At 36.9% G+C, this 21,767-nt stretch overlaps 1 protein-coding gene across 1 annotated transcript in view; it reads left to right on the forward strand.

Annotated features, from left to right (window-relative positions):
• Positions 1-3,042: 3,042 nt before the first annotated feature.
• zgc:194930 (uncharacterized protein LOC557813 homolog) overlaps positions 3,043-21,767 on the forward strand; it is a 32,012-nt gene continuing 13,287 nt past the window's right edge. The window contains exon 1 of the mRNA XM_007242046.4: positions 3,043-3,402. The gene's annotated coding sequence lies outside the window, so the exon portion shown is untranslated. The remainder of the gene's footprint in view (positions 3,403-21,767) is intronic.

Raw genomic sequence — 21,767 nt, forward strand, 5'->3', positions numbered from 1 at the left:
GTACCATATGCACCTTTATCTGGCAACAAGTTGTCACGTACACATACACACACAGTTTCACACTTACCAACTGGTGACGACAAGTCAACAATAGGCCAAAGGTGTTCTGTTGGGAATTTTTTTGGCTTTGTGTCAGTTTTTTTTTATCTTCATCCTGGAGCGTCACATGGATCATATTTCTGCGAACAACAAAAAAAATGGATACCCAGTGATAAGGTGCCTTAAAGGCAAGTCACTGTTTCATTGTGCTCCACCAAAACCCCCCTCCCTCAATAAGAGCAAAGTGGTAGTTTTTAAGACTTCTTCTAAATCTTCTAAAACTGATAATATTATAATTTAGAGTAGATTAATAAAAAATAATAATAAACTTCTAACACATGAAATGTTGTAGCTGCATTTGTGTTGAATAAATGCATGTGTAACAAAATCTTATAAGTGGGTGTAATTTTTAAAACATTAAGGCATGTCAGACTACCAGGCCTCAGTGTCCAGGTGGTTAATGATTATTGATATTAATTCTGTCAGGCCTGTTATTTTTTTCATAAAAGCAAGACCCCAATTACTCTCACTGACTGGATTACCTGTAATAACACTGCATGCTTCTTTTTTAAGCATGCACTTTTTGTGCCTCACACTACACAAAGTTATCTTTTAATTACTAACAACACCCTATTCTTAATAATCTTCTAGTTTTCCAGAAACCCTTACTGCTTATTAGAGCTGTTTACATTTTTATGTCCCTGAGCCAGTGCAGCATTAGGTACTGTGCTATATAAGCAGAGCTGTGCAGACAACTAAATACTCAGAATAACTGAACTGACTACTCAGAATAATTGAATATTCTCTCCCCCTAGGGAAGCATATGCATTAATCTGTCACCGTTAGAGAGAGCTGAATGTCAAAGCGCAAGAAAAACATTCCAGAGGAACTTTCAGGATATATAGGCATGCTTTCACTGCACAGAAGAAAGGTCGGGTAAGGTCAGTATAAATTCTAGGTAAAACAAAGTAAATTAAAACTCATTTCATGGCTGACATGCTTCACTTGCAGGGTATACAGCAGAAATTAAGAAATTAAGCTGCATTCTCTCAAGCAATGGAGCTCCATTCCATACTTTACAGTCAGGAAAAGCCCCAGGTTTGACTTGTACTTCATTTTTTAACCACATAGCAACACAATAGCAACCTTTTTGATTACTAATGATGCTCTAAAATTATATTTTTAGACATAGCCCAAACCAAACAAGATCACATATTTGGCAGAATACTGAATATCAAATACTTAAAACACTCACCAAAAAAATGCATTTTTACCATTAAATAAATAACATAATCTAAAGAAAAAGAAATTAAAAACTACAATTTAAAATACTTATTGAACATTTTTTTATATTTATTTGCTACACAGCATAAACCATGGTACAACTAGCAGTAAACTGATTGGATGACTGCCCAATCACCATAAACAATAGGATAAAAGATAGGATAAAGTATAAAATAAAATTAGATAATTAGATATTATTAGATATATAATAAATCAGATAGCCATGGAGTATTCAGTTAACATAACGCTAATAAATATAATGCTACAACATAAAATATAAAGCTAAGCAAAGATGTCAAGTAACATAAAAGGATAGGATACATAGCTACAGGCGTAGCTTAACTAAAGAAGAACAGAAATATCGTTAGTTTGATAATGTAGAAATAATAGCTAGCTAAAAATGTGACATTTTGTAGCCTAAGTAGTCACTAAGTTAGCTAACTAACATTGAAATGAGAGCAGTCAGTGTTTTGGTATAAGAACAAAAAAAAACAGATCTTAGCTAAAGCTAATTTAGCTCAGCTACCGTTTTTAGCTAGCTTATCTAGGTTAGCTATCTTAGCTAGCTAATGCTAGTCTGCGTTGCACTAATCTTTCAACTGGAAAACATTTGTGAAGAGGTAGAAAACTGATTTAAAGAAAACCTTATAAGATATGATAAACACTGCTAACATTCTCATAATTCCTAAAAACTACCTAGCTAAGTTACTTAGCTACCTGCCTTTCTACCTAATTAACTAATTAATTAGCTAAGTTGGTTAAGCTAACTAACTAACTAGCTCTTGCGAGTGGTAAGTAACAAATTTACTTCAATACAAACTACCCTAGCCTCCTACGTAGGGGTGTGCCATATCATATCGTACGCGATAATATCGCCAACATTTTTGAATATTGTGAACGATATTATACCCTGAAATATCATGCCGTATCACCCACCCCTAATTATAACATCAGGGTACTACTTTTTTGCTGTTTTAAGCAAAAGAAAAATTCACACTGTTCTCATTTTCTATTACATATCTACTAGAGACAGATTATATCTGTCCAGTATCATTTTTTTTCTTTAATCCTGGATATATGGAGATATTTGGAGTGCATTATTATAATTAGTATCATGACATTCTGAATCATTGACTTCTGTTACAAATCTGCTAAAATTCTTGTATTTTTTTAAATATATCAGCTAGAGGTGAGAGTTTTGATTTGTTGCAGTAGTGTATTTTTTTTGTCATATCGCCAAGAGTACCGTTATTGCGATAATACCATGAAATATCATGATATTATTTTAGGGCCATATCGCCCACCACTACTCCTACGTTACCTAACTAGTCTACCAGTTATATGGTATTCTGAACTGGTATCTACAGTGTAGAATGTTGAATAAAAGCCTGGTCTACACGTGTCTAGGCTCTGAGTCCCTGAGTCTAGTTAAATAAGTCTGCGGCCTCCTCTGTAAACACTCCCTCTGAACCTGGGTGACCTGAGCCGTCTCTAACGTGCCGTGCGAAACCTTTCCGCTCAAGGGCGCAAGTTCTCTCCCCACCCGTATTCAGACAAACCCCGCCCACGTGTGCAGGGACTGGCGCTGGGATTGGATGGTAGTGGGGCTACACCTGCGCTCGGATTGGCCTGTAAAGGATACTCACTGGTAGTGAGTGGGCGGGGCGTGGAGTAGAGCGGGGCTTGGTCAGAAAACAGGTGGGAACGGAAAGTAAGCCCGCTGAGGGCCCGTGGTTTTGGATAGCACTCAGATCTGAAATTCAAATAGAGACGCGTCGAGGAGAGACATGGGAGACCGGAGTCACCCGGGACCTTCCCCCCTCCTCCTCCACCTCCTCCTCCTCCTGCTTCACGGGAGAGACTCACGGAGCTAACACAGCGGGAGAACCCCGCGTGAGAGGAGGACACTCAGACACCGCGATGCTCCTAAACTCCGGGAGAAGTCTCTGGACTTCTTCGAGTCTTTGTGGCTTCTTGGTTCACTTCAGGAGATTTGAGTTCACTTTGAGAGGAGGAGACGTCCATGAGCGCGCGGGGTTATCCGTGAAAACGCTGGACACACCTTCAGCCCTGTAACAGGTAGGCTGGCTGCTTTAGGTAGGGGTCTGCGGGCTGAACTTTGGAGTGGAGCTACTACCCCAGATATTCTTCTTCTTCTTCTTCCCACCTGCTGCTTAAATACCCACGGTATCTCACTGTACAACTAATGTTCAGCCAGAAATGTCCTAAATAACTAAATATCTACTAGAAAAAACCCTTAAATTACAAATATCCTTAATGCTGCTTGTTTTTACTAGTTGTTTTTTTCATTTCAGAAATCAGCTACTACTAGTAAAAATATCACATCTACAGATCTATAAAACCATTCTGACTATTTATATTACCTCTATATATAAACTTTAGTTTCTGAATCAGTTTCTCTGATTTTGCTATTTTTAGGTATATGTTTGAATAAAATGAACAACGTTGTTCATCGGACAACATTTCTCCCAAATTCCCAAACATTGTCATTTGGATCATTTATTTGCAGAAAATAAGAAATGGCAGAGCTTTCAGACCTAAAAAAATGCAAGATAAAAAAAGTTCATATTTATAACATTTTAAAAGAGTTCAGAAATCAATATTTGGTGGAATAACCCTGGTTTTTAATCACAGTTTTTTATGCATCTTGGCATGTTCTCCTCCACCAGTCTTACACACTGCTTTTGGATAACTTTATGCCACTCCTGGTGCAAAAAATTCAAACAGTTCAGCTTGGTTTGATGGCTTGTGTTTTTTTTTTTCTAAAGTTTGATTTAAAAATCACAATATATCACCTTGCTCATAGTATCACAGTATACCGCCTCCGAATTGTATCCATATTGAAATGTAAGTATTGTAAGTCATGATACATATTGTATCACCAATCTCTTATTTTTTCTAGCCAGTTGTCATTACAGTAAGTTTAACATATGTTTAAGCTAAATGGCTGATGTAGATGGCTGTTTAATCTATAACGAAGGACTGGGTAGTTATAGCTAGAGCTAACTAATTTGAGTTAGTTAAGAAAGTAACCAGTGTGTTGATGGTCATCAAAAAGTTTTTTGAAAACTGACATAATTTTTGTTATTATGTATTTATTTATTTTTGTTATATTTGCCATAGTTTACACCCAGAGTCGGCCCTTCAGGGTCACCTTGGTGCTAGTTTGACAAAAGTGAAGTCTTGGACACACCTGAGAGAAATTTCAGAGCTAGATTTTGAGATATTGTTGCCTCAGACTTCTTGAATATTTTCTCAATGATAAAGTTGTAAAGTCTGCTTTATAACCAAAACAAGGTAGGTAAGTGTGGCTGGTGATGAAATATGACCCAAGAATACACAGATGGCTTTTAATTATTGAGAAACGCTTCCAGTGATTGAACTCTAATTTAAAGAATAATGGTGGAAAGCTGTATAGGGGCCTGTGGTACGTGTGAATTTGGTGTTCCTGTGATAGTTTGAGCAGGTAAATGCAGTTTGCCTGCATGTTTACTGTAGAAGACTATGTTTACAGTGTTGTAGATACTAAGGTGTGGTCACTAGGGTGCTGTGCAGAACCCAGTAGACCGTGTAGTGTTCGTGGAAGAGGACGTTTGCATCAAAGTCATGTGCTGGGTGGTGCAAAATCACCATATTTTTATTAATTATTTAATTATTAAATGTTTTTTGACAGTAGACTATACTGTTGTGTTAAATTATTTAGAATTATTAATTTGTTTTATGCAAACAAAAGCAATTTACTAGTATTAAGTAGTAACTATTATTTGATCTACCATTTATTTGATTGTTGAGCTACTTATGTGGAACATACTCAGGGTATTTGGTATAGGGCACTGTGTGTCATTGCAGAAAGCAGATACGGTGTAATGCCTGTGTTACATTGCACCTTTTAGGACATCCTCAGATCACAGCATCAGCTTTCAAACTTCAGACAAAATGGCTTCAGGTCTCAAGAAAAAACCCTGTCATGTCTCAGATCTCAGACAAAAGACATCAGCCTAAAAGGCCTTAAACATCCCCCCAGCTACTGCTTCTGAATTGAATTTCATAAGATTGTGTATCACTTTGTATCACCCAACACAAAAGGTGCAATTTTCTGCAGTATTGGAAGTATTGAAATGTGAAGGCCTGATATTTAAATATACATGTTTTATAAACAACATAATATGGCACGTTTTATTATGTAATGTTATGTAAAATACTTCATTGTGTAAAAAAATCTTAATTGTGTAAAGTGTGAAAATTGACCTGTGTCCTCCTCCAGAGGTAAAATATATGCAGAGCTGGGTTAAGGTGTAGTGGTTAACTTAGTCACTTAGAAAACTTTCATTTTTTATCAATTTATGGGCTGTTCGCAATTATCTGGACATTTTAACAACAAAAAGTTTCTCCATTTTTTTCAACACAAAAGCAAATGCTTGTATAAGCATGCTTGTCCTGAATGGAGTGAGAGTACTTCATAAAGAAAGAGAATAATACACATCACAAAGCATTGAACTTTAATCCCAAAATACATGTTTTTACTTTGCAAGTCACAAAATTCTCAAAAATTATCATTTTTTGTTTTCACATTTATTTAGCTTACTTAGACCTGTCACAGCTTTAAACCTTAAAGCTTTTTTAAAAAAAATATCATGGTAAATAAAACAAAAGGTCAAGTGAAATTTAAATCAGTGCCAAAAGTAGAGCCAGCCCAGCATACATTTTTACAGCACACAATAAATATCAATATCAGCATATATTGGTTTGAAATATTGTCCACATTAAAAAAAAGAAAGCAGTTATCATCCAATACTGATGTAATTCTGAATCTGATTATATAATATACCACACCATATATCTGTATCATCCATATATCATCTATCAGCTAGGGAACAGTAATATTTTAAAGCTGTTGTGTTAAAAGTAGAAAAAAAGGATTTGAACCACTTTCACCAGAGCTTGATGACAAAGTTGTAAAGTCTGCTTTATAACCAAAACAAGGTAGGTAAGTGTGGCTGGTGATGAAATATGACCCAAGAATACACAGATGGCTTTTAATTATGGAGAAATCCAGTGATTGAACTCTATCCAGTGATTGAACTCTAATTTAAAGAATAATGGTGGAAAGCTGTATAGGGGCCTGTTCAAATATCTGTCACCATATATCTGTATCATCCATATATCGTCTAACAGCAAGTGAGCAGTCATATTGTTAAGCTGTTGTGTTAAAAGTAGAAAAAAATTAGGCAGACACAAAGATTTGACCCACTTTCACCAGAGCTTGAGGACTCAGCCAGAGCTTCTCCAAAACATCACTCAGTTCTTGTGGGGTGTTTCTGGTACGCAGTGGTCAGAACCTACCAAAAGTGGTCCATTAAACAACAATTTGTGACCTGGTGACAGGGTCATGGGCATCTAAGGCTCCATGATTTTTCTGCACTCTTTGGCAGTTCAACCGCCTTTTTATTCTGTCACATTCCACTTGTTCTACTTTTTTTGCTTGCTTGAAAAAAAATAGGTGTATAGGTCATTTAACATAAATAAAAGTACATATAAGGAAAGAAAAACTGACATTCTGATCATATTCTTCTTATATACACTATCACATGCTCTTGTTTTAATTTACAACTCAGCCCTTTAATGTTAGGTAAAACAATAGAACTGGCCTTGATATCCCATTCTTTCAGAGGAGACTGTATATTTATCTTGCATGTTTGATTGAAGCCTTCATATTATACACTGATAGGTGATAAACTCACCACTATACATGCTTTCCAGGAAAAGGAACTTTGTTACCAGCATACATTTTATCAAATATAAATTTAGAGTGGCATGTACTATTTGGAGCTTAAGAGTTTTTCCTTATGTATTTATTAATTAATTTATTTATTTATTTATATAAAGTATCCCCACTACAGGTAGTAGCTTAATAGAACGACATCCCAGAGTACGACATCATCCCCACATGTCTTCTTATAACGTCCATTTTATAACCTTCCCACTCTCACAATATCCTGCCACTGGAGATCAGTTCCCCTTTTCACTATGTTGTTCTAACGTTCTCCTTGTTTACAAAAAGGTTTGCACTAGATAAGATCTTCCTAAGTGTATGTTGTTAAAATGTGCCAATAAGCCTCCTACAAGCAGCATGCAAATACAGATGGAAATGTAGTTCCACACAGCAAATTCTACTTTGGAGTTAGTTTGAGTGAACCAGTCAATGTTTAGCCCCAAGGCGAAGCTCAAACAAGGAAGTTGGATTAATGCTTACTGATTACATGAAATTACGTACAGCCGGTACAGAGACTTTCATGTTTGATGAATGATGTGTACGTAGACTTTTTAGCCACGCCCGCTGCCTCACTTGCTACCTCAAAGCCATGCCAATCAGCAATGCTGACAGAGAGCTGAGGACACACTTGTAGACAAAATTGTGCCTAAACAAAAAAGTTACAGAATGGCTCTGCTGGTCGCGCTTGATCATGGTTAAACCCTAAAGACTTGTACGTTTCTTACCCTCATATTAAGTCACATATTAGTTCTATAGTAGTTACTGAATACTTAATGCTAGTTACTAATTAATGTATACAAAGAACAGCCATAAAATTAGCACCAATGACAGATGAAGTGAAAACATTAATCGTCTTAATCTACAGTGATATATGTCAAAGGATTACCAAGTGAACAGCAATTTGTTTAAAGATGAAGCTATTAGTAAACATAAATATCTAAATATCCACTTTTAAAAGAGCCCAACTGTAACGATTAGATGACTTAGTCAGAGCTTCTCAAAACATCAGTCAGGTCATGTTGGGTGTATGTATAAATGTGTGTGTGTGTGTGTGTGTGTGTGTGTGTTTGTGTGAGTGTGAGAGAGTTAAGTGAGAGTCAAGGTGTCAGTTCTAGCATTATTGCAGCTTGTCGAGTCTGAGAGGGTCTTTAATTTTGTTTTAATGTAAACTTTAACACAGTTTTTGCTGAATACTGCCCATAAACCAAAGTGTAGAAAAAACGCAACTTTTGAATGTTTGAATGACTGCTTATCTGATTTGCTTCGGCCCTCTTTACAAAGGGACAAAGTTGCAAAAAGTCATCACTGTGATGTCAGTATCACAGAAGTGCGTGCGTGTGTGTTTGATTGTGTAAAACTGGAGATATTTGCCTCCCATGTCCTCTTAAAGTGCCCTGCCATGTTTGTAGACCAGTTCTTTAAGTCTGTTCTAGTGTTATCAGCTGCTTTCGAGTGTTTGGAGCATGGCTAAATGATTCAGGTATGTTGGGTGTATGTAAATATATTTTTAATATATATATATATTTTTGCCTTGATTTATTTATACAGGGAGCACATTAGCATGACATGTTGAATCATTGACCCCCAGGTAAAATCTGGTGAAAGTATTATAATTTTTTTTTAATATATTGCAATATATATCACAGAATAAAGATAGCAATATGTCAGTTTTTAACAATATTGTGCAGCCAAAGTCTGTTAAGTAATCATATACCAGAGCCTAAAAAAATTGGCTAATGCAACAGAAAATAAACTACATTTAGACCCAGTGTCAAACTCACCTGGACATAAATGCCTTTAATTAATTGGTAAATAGTGCACTGTATTAGGGGTGGCCCTATATTGAACACAATAATATAGGCATTGTATTTGACACAATAAAAAAAATGCATATTGTGATATTGTGAAATTCTTGAAAGCAGGATTTTATATTTTTTGATCTATCTATCTATCTGTCTGTCCGTCAGTCTGTCTATATATCTATCTATCTATATAGATAGATAGACAGACAGACAGATAGATGGATAGATTTGATATTTACTTTTGTTTACAGTTTAAACGAATGCACTACATATGCTGCACTTTACTTTTGTGGTCGATTTTTGTTGTTACATTACTTTATTCTATACAATATCAGTGCCATGATAACTCACTATTTAAGAAATAGACAAAACTTTATAGATTGACTTATTAAAACCTTTATATTTATACTAAATAAAACATATTGTCATACTGTCAATAATATCATACCCTGTAGGATCGTGATATTATTTTAGGGCCATATCACCCACCCCCTACACTAGTGTATATTATTGTACACTGTGTTGTGACTCACACAGCCCAGGTTACACCACAACAGCTTCGAGTTTGACAGTTAAGGACAGCGATCCCTTTTGTGTATCAACTGAGCTGGTGCATAAAGGAAGCAGTGCTGATGAGCCTCTTTTGTTTTCTGTGTTTAGCAGCCAATTAAGTGATGTGGACCCTCTCCAGAGGGCTTTCTGTGTATGGCTCGGTCGTCATGAAACAAGGCCTTAGCAACAAACTCCTGGGCAACACACTTACCTTACCTGTCTTGTACACTCTGTGCTGCATAAAGCCTGAACATGTCAATAAGTGGCCATGACATACACACCATTCCTCACTTAAGAATAACACTGAATAAGAAAGAGCCGCATGCACACACACACACACACCTACAGTAGGAGAAAGTGATGAGAGAGAGAGAGAATTAGACTGAGGGGAGATGGGCTGAGTGGGAGGAAGAAGAAAAGCTAATAGACACTAAGGGACCTGAAAAGAGAGACACGTCAGACCAGTTTGTTCACCTGTTAGATGAATCGGATGTCCCTGAACAGTATGTGTTCACACACATGAATGACTTTTGAAAAGAGCTTTTAACCTTGAAACAGATTTTATCAATCTACAGTGCAACACTTCAGTTTGGGTCTCTTTTAAAGACCTCTCACAGTTCTCCCACAGCCACACAGTAGAATTAACACAGAAAAAATATAAATATGTTGATGTAAATTGCATTCTATGTTAATGTTTAGAGACTAAAAATTGCTTTCAATGTTAATGTTTAGAGACTAATGTCTCTAAAGGCTGAATCTACTCTGTTCGATTGAATAGGGCTGCAACGGTTAGTCAATACAAGCAAAAAATTTCAGTGTCGACTAACCGTAACTGCACTACACAATGTATAGGGGACAGAAAGACGGTGGAGGAGGTTTAAAGGCTGGTTTATACAAAAACAAAAAAATGGGAATCAGAGACTGCAAAAAAAGATGGACGCCGTGTCGCCGTTCCCATTCATTTAATGTAAATGAAGCCAAAATCTTCCGCCATGTTGCCTATCCTGATACCCGAGTCTGTGCAGTAGAGACCAGAGGAGGGAGAAAGAGGAGCGGAGCTGACAGTCTGTTATTGGTCCCGCCCATAACCAGCCCTTTTACAATAACCATACCTTTTTAAATAGTGCTGAATAACGTTTTAAAAAAACGAATTCTGTGGGGATATAAAAAAATGACAATATAAGCAGAGGTTACACTAGCTGTTGCATTTAAATAAAGGAGGTAGAATTAAAGTATATTAGAAAAAAACATGATTGAATGTTGTCTGTTTTGCCATTAAAACCTATGGGGATGGGTGGGGTTACACAGCTTTCTGAAACCGAACAGCAGGGGGCGCCCGACCTGGGGTGGCTTCACTTTTGAGAGACGATGCTCTGTCCAGCTATACACAGTCTATCATGCGAACCAACTCGGTGGACCAATCACATCTGCTTCTGTCTGTGTTTCGTGATGCTTACAGTTACATTTCTGGGGAGGTGGCCATCAGGACTACATTGTAGTGTACACGGCTACACGCAGGGATCATGTATGCCACTGTGTAGGTTCAATGCACAACTATAAATTGTCCTTAAGGACTGCTCTCTCTCTCAGTTCATGCTCAACTTGATCACCAAATGTGACAGACACAAGTTTTTTTTTTATTATATATCCGAACATTTAAGTGTTTTCTGGGCATTTTTTGATGTTTTGAATCACTACACAAAGCTAGGAGCTAGGAACTAGTACCCACAGGAAGCAGAGATAGAAATAGAGGGCATGGCAGAATTAATCATTGACTAATCAACTAATCTAAAAAGTAAAAAAGTCAGATTAGTTGACTTCCAAAATAATCATTAGTTGCGGCAATATGAGAAATGTGTTTTATGTTACAGTTAAGCTCTATTACAATATTACAACTTATTTTGAACGAGAATCCGATGGCTTGCTTAATGTGTCTTCTCACACAAAGGCACAGTTCTTATAAAAGTGCCAAAAAATGTGCTTCATCAAAGTGAAACATGCTTATTTTCATTTTAAGTGAGTGCTCAGAAAGGTTTTTTACACTGTAACACTGTTATTATGCTGCATTTTTTCCATTTCGCAAGTTGGATGTCAGAGCTGAGAATGACATAAATTTGTGCCAGTGAAGCATTCCAATAACTGTACATAGTGCTGGGCGATAAAACGATATCGATAGTTATCGAGGAAACTATATATCGCGATAAGTCGGGGCGAGAAATTCGATAAACTAAATTTTCTATTTCCCGTTTAAGTAGCGTTGTGAAAAGGCGCAGCACGAGATCAGGCAGCACGCTGAACTGCTGCTCAGCCCAGTACAACCCCTCCCCTCCCCTCTCCACCATCCCCCTCCGCCCCACCCCCCGAGCCCCTCCACTCTGAACTCCTCACATAGCGGCTCCTTCTCTCCCATTTACTGGATAAACTTCATTTATACTATTCAGCGGCGCTACACTGGAAAACTCACCTTTTAAATATGAGGCATGCGTCTCCAAGATATTTAGAGAGGTGAGCTTGTTCAGATTTCTGAAGGCAGGTAAACGCTGCTCTGTTTGCTGCTAGTTAGATTAGCTTGTCTCCAGTTTAAAGTTAGCGATGTTTAGGTGTAAAAGGGATCTGTGCAATCTGTCATCATTAGCTAAGATGCTTTCACTGCTTTTTACATTCTAATAAACTAATGGGTAACGCACGTTAGCCGTGTTAATCCACGTTTCGTGTAAATTAAGGTTAACTTCAGCACGAGTGAGGGGTTAGTATATAAACACACAGAAAGGAAGCACTTTCCATCTTTTTTCCTAACTCTCACTGTTTCTGTTAGAAAACCCTGAGGGCAGCATTCTCCTCTGTCTTTGTGTTTTATAGTTTTTAACAGATAGAGAGTCTGTTATGCTGGATATTTTACTAAATACAGAAGATTATATAATCTGTCTAGCTGTATTTGAACTGAGCTAAACATTGCTGTTACTGAACTGGAGTTTTAAATACACTTAAGTAATGTAAGTCTAGTCTACTGAAAGCCAGTAATGTTAGTATAAATCTGTACTGCAGTAGAAGTGGATCATTTCAGAAACTTGACTTTATTCCTCCCACCTCCATTATAGGCCACTTTTTTTTTAAATATTTAAATGTTAGCTTAATTTAAATGAAAAAAAAACTAAAGGCTCTTATTTAAAAAAAAACATAAGCAGTAAATTATCTAAAATTACAACAAATAGAAAATAGAAAAACAGTAAAACATATGTAATACATACTTTTTATATGACCAAAATTAAACTAGACTGAAATCTGACTAAAACTAATAATATCCGATAGACTGAAATGTAACTAAAACTATTATACATTTTAGTGAAAAGACTAAGACTGTATCAAAATCACCTGTCAAAATGAACACTGTGATATACTCTTGTATTTTGCTTTATGTAGTTGCCTGCATTCAGGGAGGGGAATGATCTTTTGATTAAATATAATTTTATAAAAATAAATAAAGTGTTATTGCAATTTAAATTAAACAGACATATAATGTAAAGGGTCTTACATATTTTTTAGTTTATATATTTGTCCCCTTTTTAAAATTAATTTAAAAGCTGTACCCACCTGGCAAGATGTTAACATCCTAGTGTCTGTCCACAAGGCTCTGAGCCTGCTAGTGATTTTGTCCATAACTCCCTTATTCTGTCACTTCTGAGTAAAAATAGAAACCTTTAAGTGTAACAGAAAGTGATTTGATTTATATCGTGATACATATCGATATCGGCTGATATGAAAAACTATATCGTAATAAGATTTTTTTCCATATCGCCCAGCCCTAACTGTACACTATTCAAAAATATAAAAAAAAATCTTTGCTAAAGACTTTGGAGATTACCTAGATTAAGCATTGCCTTAGGATAGCATTGTTAGCGATACCAGCTGATAACAAAATATTATGCTGTATTTCTTGCATCCAATCTTCATAGAAACATTTCCAAACAAAGACGTTGGACAGGACTATATGTATGGCTGATTTAGAGTTATTTAATTTAATCATAACTTGAGGATAGTGAGGCTTTCTGAATTTTCTAGTAGTGATTGTGATTGTGACACATTCCAATTGATAGCCTATTTCTTATTTGGAACTCATTATGCAGCATTACTCCTTACTCCTAATGGATAGTGCTACTGTCCTCTTAGTTACTAAGCTAAAAAGACTGTAGACTGATTAGCTTTTAGCCTTATCCCCACTTGCTTCCCCAGGTTTTGCTTTCTTGGGTCTGAATAAATGAAAAAAATAATCCAGTGCTACTCCTTCTGATGTGTGTTAAGCTGCATGTAGGTAGGAGGCTTAGATAGTACACTTTGTTTTAAGGTGAGTAAACATTGAAGAGCTTCAGCCTAGGTTTTTTGCTTAGCAAATATCCTTGTTTACTTCACAGCATTCACTCTGTAAAATGCATTTGAGCTAACCTTCTGCAGACACCAGCCCAGAAAAATTGGGTCATGAGGCCTGTTTAGCATTTAACTAGCGTCTGGTGGTGGTGTGTTGTTGAATTAATGCTAATAGTGTAAAGACCTAACACTCACAGTGTTAATTTAGCATTACGTGTTGATCTAACACTGGCAAATTTACTTTGTAGCAGTTTTGTATGTTTTTTTGTAAAGGAGGACATATGAAATGATTTTGTGGCAAAAGTTTTACGCAAAAAAAAAAATTAAATCAAATTTAAAAAGTGTATGTTGCAAATTCAAAAGTGATATTAATAAATATATATATTTTAAATATACTTGGTTACTTTATTATTCTTCTTAGTTATTTGAAAATAATTTCAGGATGGATTTTGCCAGTTTTCAGATTTTCTGTGGATTTTTGTGGAATTTGCTGATGAAGACTTTTGCTTCAGGAAGCTCTCGTTTGCTTCTGCTTCATTTTTTTGCTGAGTTTTTGGCGAGTTTTGGCACTATTTCCACGGGTGGGCGGAACTTTTAAGAAGACGTTCCCCTTGAATCTCATTGGTCAGCTGGTTTTGGACTGAGGGGTACCCTTAACCCTCATCTGAGACCTGCCTCGCCCACCCCATTGGCTTCACGGTTCTTTCAAATCTGGCGGAGCGAATAGCAAATATGCACAACAGCAGCAGCTGATACTTTTCCAGTTAAATTTCATACAAACCTTATGTTTAATGTTATAGTCCTTCTCTAAGTAAGTGTTTCTCTTCATTAAACAACTTATTAGCGAGGTGTGCTGAATACTAATGCTTAAGTATGCTAGTTACCTAGTCAGTGAGCCTTCTTTTAAGCCCCGCCCACCCGTGAAAACTGTGCCAAAACTCAGAAGCAAAAAAACTGAAACAGAAGCAAACGGGAGATTTAAGAAGCAAAAATCTTTAGCTGCAAAATCCACAGGAAATCCACAAAAACACAAAACTCAAAATGAAATAATTTTCGAAAAACTGCAAAGAATAATGAAGTAGCCAAGTATAGTTAAAATATATATATATATTAAAACTTTAATTGTGGGTTTTATGGATTTTAACCCTCAGTGTTTAAGGTTCAGTAATCTCATTATTCAACTATGCCAAGATAAATACAGTTTAACATTTAAGGGCCCCCTTAACACTCCTAATCCCTTGAGCTGTTAGCATATTTTTATAGTATGTGACTGTACATTTGATATTCCTTTTGAAATGTGTCATTAAATTAGAAGTCAGTTATTGTTCATCGAATCAACCAACAAATAACTCTACTTGTAGTTAATTCTCTGTAGAATCCACTGTTACATAAAGCATAGATAAGAACAGACGTCAGCTCATGAACAGGACATGAAAGACTGCTCACAGATAACTGAAGGCCATTGCAGAAAATTGTTACAGGTACATTGCCTGGTGCCCAAGACGGTGTTTTACTGTAAAAATTTAGGTCAGTAGGTCTCTCTAAAATGTCACTGTAAAAAATCACTCCAAAATGACTGGAAATACACTTTAAAAGCAGAGAAAAGGCTCTATAAAAATCTCTATAAAAAATATATATATATTTTATCAGTGTTAATGGCTACGTTAATGGCTACCTTAATGAATTTCACAATAATATCTGACAAAAATTGCATATGACATTAAACAAACAGCTACCACTGAATCAACACAGATGTAACCAGTTCTGCCAGAGGGCACACAGAGAGCTGTTCTCGTGCATTAGCATATAACTATTATCAGGAAAAGATTCCTGCAGGTGTTTCAGTTCTTATCAAAAAGAACTGATTGTGTAATCACAGTTACGGGTGAACAGGTGAGCATTAGGAATGTTACTATGTGTGCTTGCCTAGGGTGGAATCGCATCCTGGTCTGCCACATAGAAGGTAGTGGTGTTATCCACAAAGCTGTACCTGCCATTTCCAACGAGTAGATTAGTAGTTAGTTCTTTAAAGAAGCATTTCAGGGAACATGGGACTAGAATCATGTCCTGTGACTTTGTCCAACAATAACCTGACCTTACCTGTTTGCATGGCCAGATGTTGCTGGTTACAATCATAACTGCCCACTGCTAATGCCTTCTGTGACATATCCTCGATGCACACATAAAACAATTTGTTTTCTACCATTTTTTTTTTTTTTTTCAAAACTATATATCTGAACCATAAACATTTTAGGACATTTATGTAAATGAACTGCTGTAGTGTCACAGGTGTTCACTCGCTGTAACACATAACAGTCTAAGCAGCAAAAGTGTTAAAAGTCATATTAAATTTGTAAGCATGCTTATCCATATCACATGTGCATGTGTGTAAGAGATTGAAATTCCCCAAGAAGAGAGTAAGGCTTAAGGTAAATCCCCCTTCATTCTCCAGCAGGATATAAAGCATTCATCTCTCTCTGTAAGCCATCTAAAACACAGAGCTGGAGGCCATGCCTTGTGCCGAAATGAGAAATTCCACCTACCCATTAATTCCAATGGAGAAATGACTGCCAATGCTATAGGCTCCACATTTCAATCTGCCACACTTTGAGCTGGCAATCTTGAGCAATCTCTCTCTTTCACCTCGCGCCTTTTTCCAAGATGGAGCATTTCAATTTCCACAGGGGCCTTGGAAATGCTGTGAAATCCTTGATCTTTTTATATGTAATCTCCTAATCTGTCTCAATCCTCTGGTTATAGAAGTAGAGAAGATGATGCAATCCGAAGATACCTGAAGCCTTTCTAAAACACAGATAGTCGGGTCTACTGGACAGATAGTTTCCATTGGGTTATCATTAAAGCTGGATAAAATGTTTTTATTTAACCAAAGGTGATTAAAGTTCAACACAGTAGCCGTACTTAACTTATACTTAAGTATGAAGAAAAGTATTAATCTATTTAAAAACATGATTTAAATAAAAGTACTAGACACAGAAGGATTAAGGATACTGCCAAGTATCGGTACTGTCTAAATTTCAGCCCACATATTCAAGCAGTGATTGGCAGATAATTTTGCTGTTTCTGAGAGCTGATCAGATCATGTGATTCATTATGTGTAAGTTGCTGCAAAATCCTGCAATTCATTATTCAATGCAGACAATACTCGCATCTTTATAACCTCATAAATGCCAGTGTTGAAATTCCCACTCCGTGTCCAAGTAATGATTCTGGGTATCGTATTCCATTGGCTGGAGATCGCAGGTAGAGTTGAGTGTGGGCGAGACAGGATTGCCAAGCACAAGGCATTACAATAGGTTCAGGCTATTATATATTTCATGGATAGTAACACTTGTATTTTTATGTGCATACAAGCACATAGCACACCTAATTTACTGTGCTAAGTTCTAATATCGGAATCACAGATTTATACATTAAAAATATTGGGAACACTTCACAATAAGAGTATATTAATTAACAACACTTATGAGAGAAATAAATGTTAAATGGTTCAGAAATGTCTCAAATTAGATTTTAATAATGTTTTATTTGAGTACAGTAACTAAGTGGATGTAGCTACTACCCATCACTGGTTCTAATGTTATTATGTAAGGTTTAAAAGTAATCATACTATGTAGTGGTGTGTATTTCAGCATAGTTTAGAGTCACATAACCATTTTTTGTCTCTCTTTTGTGTTCTGTTTTCATTATGATGCTGAGGTCAAAAATAAGCCTTTGGCATGATGGGGAAAAAAGGGACTGTATACAGATTATAATGCAACAACAGCACTGTGTCACGAAATCATACCCGCCAATGTCAGTCATCCTTTATTTTGTGCTGTATGAGCCATCAGTGTCTTTTTATGTATAGAATTTCAAAGGCAGAAGGATATGATGCTGTTCCAGTTCATTGTGGCTTAGCCTCTACCACTGTAAAGCAGCCATTTTGCCAAGATCTCACTGTTGTTGTTTTGGTTGACTCACAGTCTTTACTCTCTTTTTTTTGGACAAAACCCAGAATATTCTGCTTGGTTTATCATTCTCAAAGACTGCTTGTGAAGCTCTTGAAGTGCACTTCAGGATTATATAGAAAGGAAGTGTTGGATTTCTAGTTCAGTTTACTGAGCTGTGTAACGCACAGTGCACCTGGTGCTAGATGAGAATGTGCCCAGCTGCTGCAGTATACTGTATTTTTTTGCACTAGGTTATAGTGCTAGATTATAAGACACACTATCAATAAACGTTTTCTGGTCTATTTTCATACATAAGGCCTCCCAAAATGTAAGACGCATTATGCAACACTAGTACGGAACAAGTAAGGAACAAATTAAGTAAAGCTAAGCTAAGTAAACAAATCTGTAATTCTTAAAAAAAAACATTTTCATTTTAAACAAGTCATAAACTGTTTATTTGGGTATGTAAAGCACTTCAGTTTATTTACAGTAAGCTTTGATTTCAAGATTTCTACTAAGGCTTGGTACAGCAGCATTAGCATTTGCAGCTAACAGTAAATGCCACCTGACAGTGCTACACTGAGGAGTGTTCTGGTAAGCCTGGGCAATATTACCTAGCGATTCGCACTGTGTTTTCTTTTTTAAAGAGTAAACACACAGGCTACAGTCTGATATACTCACCTTTGAATGGCGAAAGAGCTAGCGCTGTGGGAAGCGGCTAATGCTGCTCCAGCAGTGCTAGCCTGGGTTAGCAGCAGGCTACAGGACATTAATACTCACCTCTGAACAGCAAAAAAGCTAGCACTTAGTGCGGTTAGCAGCTAATGCTAATACTGTTCCAGTCTCGATGCTGGAGACACTAAACTGTAACTCCTGTATAACGCTGTACTTTAGTGGAGTGGCTTTGCTCCTTACAACCTGACTGGCAAAAATTCTAAGATCAGGCGCACTGATGATTTTTGGGAAAATTACAGAATTTTAAGTGTGCCTTAAAGTGCAAAAAATACAGTACTTCAGTAATGATCACCCACACTACAGCCAGATAGATGTCTTAAAGTCTACTCTCCATGAGGAAATCTATTTTGAATAAGTGTTGGATGAAAGATTTTTAACCATGTTACGGTATAGCAGAATGACTGGCCACGAGAGACCCAAAAGCAGTAAGCCATACACAATGCCTACTACAAAAAGCATGCATGAGCTTAAAAAGATAAGCAGTTCTTATAGAATCACTAAAATGTATAATCTGCAGTAAGCCTTTAATGTAAAGTTGCAAAAGAATGCCATTTCCCCCCAAACTTTAAATTGCAAGAAAGGGTCTGTGTAGTACTGGGAAGTCATCCTGTATCTGTCTTGACCTAGACACTGAACTCACATTTGACAAAGCATGACAGTTTGCATGAAGAATTTGCGTGAGGTCATGTGACATCAGTTCAGTGCCAAGTAGACTTACTTTTTAACTGATTATTGTGTTGTTGTTGTTGTTATCATTGTTGTTGCTGTTTTAAATATTGTTGAATAATAATGGCATATCAGTTTCTGTCTATTGGAAAATCTTGGAATATACGTTTGGGTCCTTATCACCCACCTCTATTCACTGTTTGCTTAAGTATATCCATTTTAAGGCTGTGGTGAAAAAGTATGTACTAAACAAAAGTCATGGGAGAGCCGTATTTAAGCAGTATCAGCTTGGGAACGCCCACACCTGTATAAGTTGTGAGTTCAAGCGAAGGCTGTTAGTGGGTGTCAGATGGACAGGATATTAAATTTCTGAAGTTGTGTGGTTTTTTAACATTCCTGTATCTACAGTGTTGTGTGTGTAATGGGAATACGTCATAGATGTAACTGAGTGGAAATGATCTTAAATGGTGGCATCTGGCTAGAATTGTCCATGCGAATGGATACATTCTGTTCCTCATTCAACGCAGGAGGTCCTTTACTTACTTAAAGTCATAGGATGGCGTGATACTGGTTCCTGTCACATGACTTGTGGAATATCTATATAGTTTTAGCTTTTTATTTTGATATTTTATTCACACGTTAATTCCATACTTAACTGAGTATTATATACCTTTATTCCTTTTCATATTTAAGCCTAAATCTGAATTGAACTGTAAAAATAAACTAAATCAGGTACAATCGATGCAAAACAAGTTATATAGGTGTGTAACAGAGTATATCCTTCCCAAAAATCACAGTTGCAGTTACATGTGTACAGTTGCACCTGTAGTTTTATATTTAAAAAGGCACTATGCCCTCTAATTTTAGCAGACACCCTCAGCTCAAATTTGAAAAAGGCTAAAAAAAAAATGGGTGGTGTAGATTGGGAGTGACACTGGGTGATGTATGGGTTTAGAAGCAGGGCAGGAGGGAGAGATAATTGGCTGAGCTGCAGCAGCAGCAGCAGTCTACATCTAATAGCGGTGAGACACAGATGGTTGGACGTCAGCAGGGGGCGGTATTATGGATAATTGATCTGCATACTGTGATGTTTCTGCATACCTGCAAGTACCATGAAACATCTGCCACGCCTACAGCCTAGGGGTGTGACGAGACACTAATATAACGAGACGAGACGAGACACGATACTGGGTTCACGAGAACGAGACGAGATTTAAAAATAAAATTTTAAAGAAAACTTCAAAAATGAAAAATGGCTTGAAAACTAGAGTTTTAATTGACAAAATCATAAAACGCAAACTTAACAGACTGTTTTCTCTCACACATTTAAGAAATAACAATAAGAATAAAAAATTAAAATAAAACTTATCTAGGTCTTATATAGTGCAAACAATAAGTGCAAACCACAACCAGTCATATTAAGACTATGGTTTGTGTTTTTGTCTCCTAAATCTCTTGCAATTTAACTATGCATAACCATAACCAGTCATATTAAGACTATGCTTGAAGTGCATAGGGGCGCTGCACTAAAGGGGGCGCCAAATGAAAGCCCCAAATAAATTTTCTCTCAGGAGAAACAGCCAATCAGCTTGCTGGTTTTGCAGAGCGCGGTGGGCTAGTAATGACAGAACGTATCTCCTCCACCCCCTCCCCCGGGACTTGCACTCCTGCTGTGTTGCCAGATCCCGCTTAAAAAGTCCACACTAAACTATTTTTCCCGCGAGACAGGTTAAAGCTTGACGAGAAATATCGTCATGTTTTAATCTCGCAAGATCTCGTGCCACGAGATCTCGTCACACCCCTACTACAACCTATAGCACAGTTGAACCTGTGAGGGCGCTGCAGAGGCAGAAATGATCACAATAAATGTGATAAATGTGATGCATTTTTAAAGGTTTCCTAATGTTTATAAAGGTTTTAAGCAGGACTGATATGTTTCACTACTTAAAATGAACACATTTCAGCTATTAATGGAAATTTAATACTTCTGATATCATTTCGTTTTTTTGTGCTGTATTAATCTTAGTTGTAAAATGTTTTATGTAACACCACCTACACATGCTTTTCCTTTTTAACCAAAAGTTTATTTAAGTTCAGTCAGAGTTCTACATATAAACAACCACTGTCTTTTGGTAAGAACCCCTCAAAGACCCCTTTTTAGGAGTGTAATCTTCTTTCTCTCTCTCTCTCTCTCTCTCTCTCTATTGCTCTCTCTATTTCTCTCTGTGTTGATCAGAAGGATGGAAAGAAGTTAGGGAGGAAAAAGAGCCGTGTGCCCTTGCTCTATTAGATAGACACTTTCCCAGACTCCCCCATCAATTATTTACCAGTCATTTGGCCATAAAGAGCAGAAGAAATGGCAAAGCCTGCAGGTGGAGGAAAGGTCAGAGCATCTGCACCGATCCTCACTCAATAACCCCATATTGATAGCACTGTTAATTGGGCCGGACGCAGTGGGGAGCTCTGGAATGTCACAGACACGTGTTTGTCTCGCTCCTCTCGAGAGATTCCAGCCGTGACCGCTAGCTGACAGTTTGATATGTCAGAGCCATACGTCAAATCAATATGGTGACATATTTTCTT

The sequence above is a fragment of the Astyanax mexicanus genome, chromosome 8, assembly GCF_023375975.1.
Source record: "Astyanax mexicanus isolate ESR-SI-001 chromosome 8, AstMex3_surface, whole genome shotgun sequence".
Classification (NCBI taxonomy): domain Eukaryota; kingdom Metazoa; phylum Chordata; class Actinopteri; order Characiformes; family Acestrorhamphidae; genus Astyanax; species Astyanax mexicanus.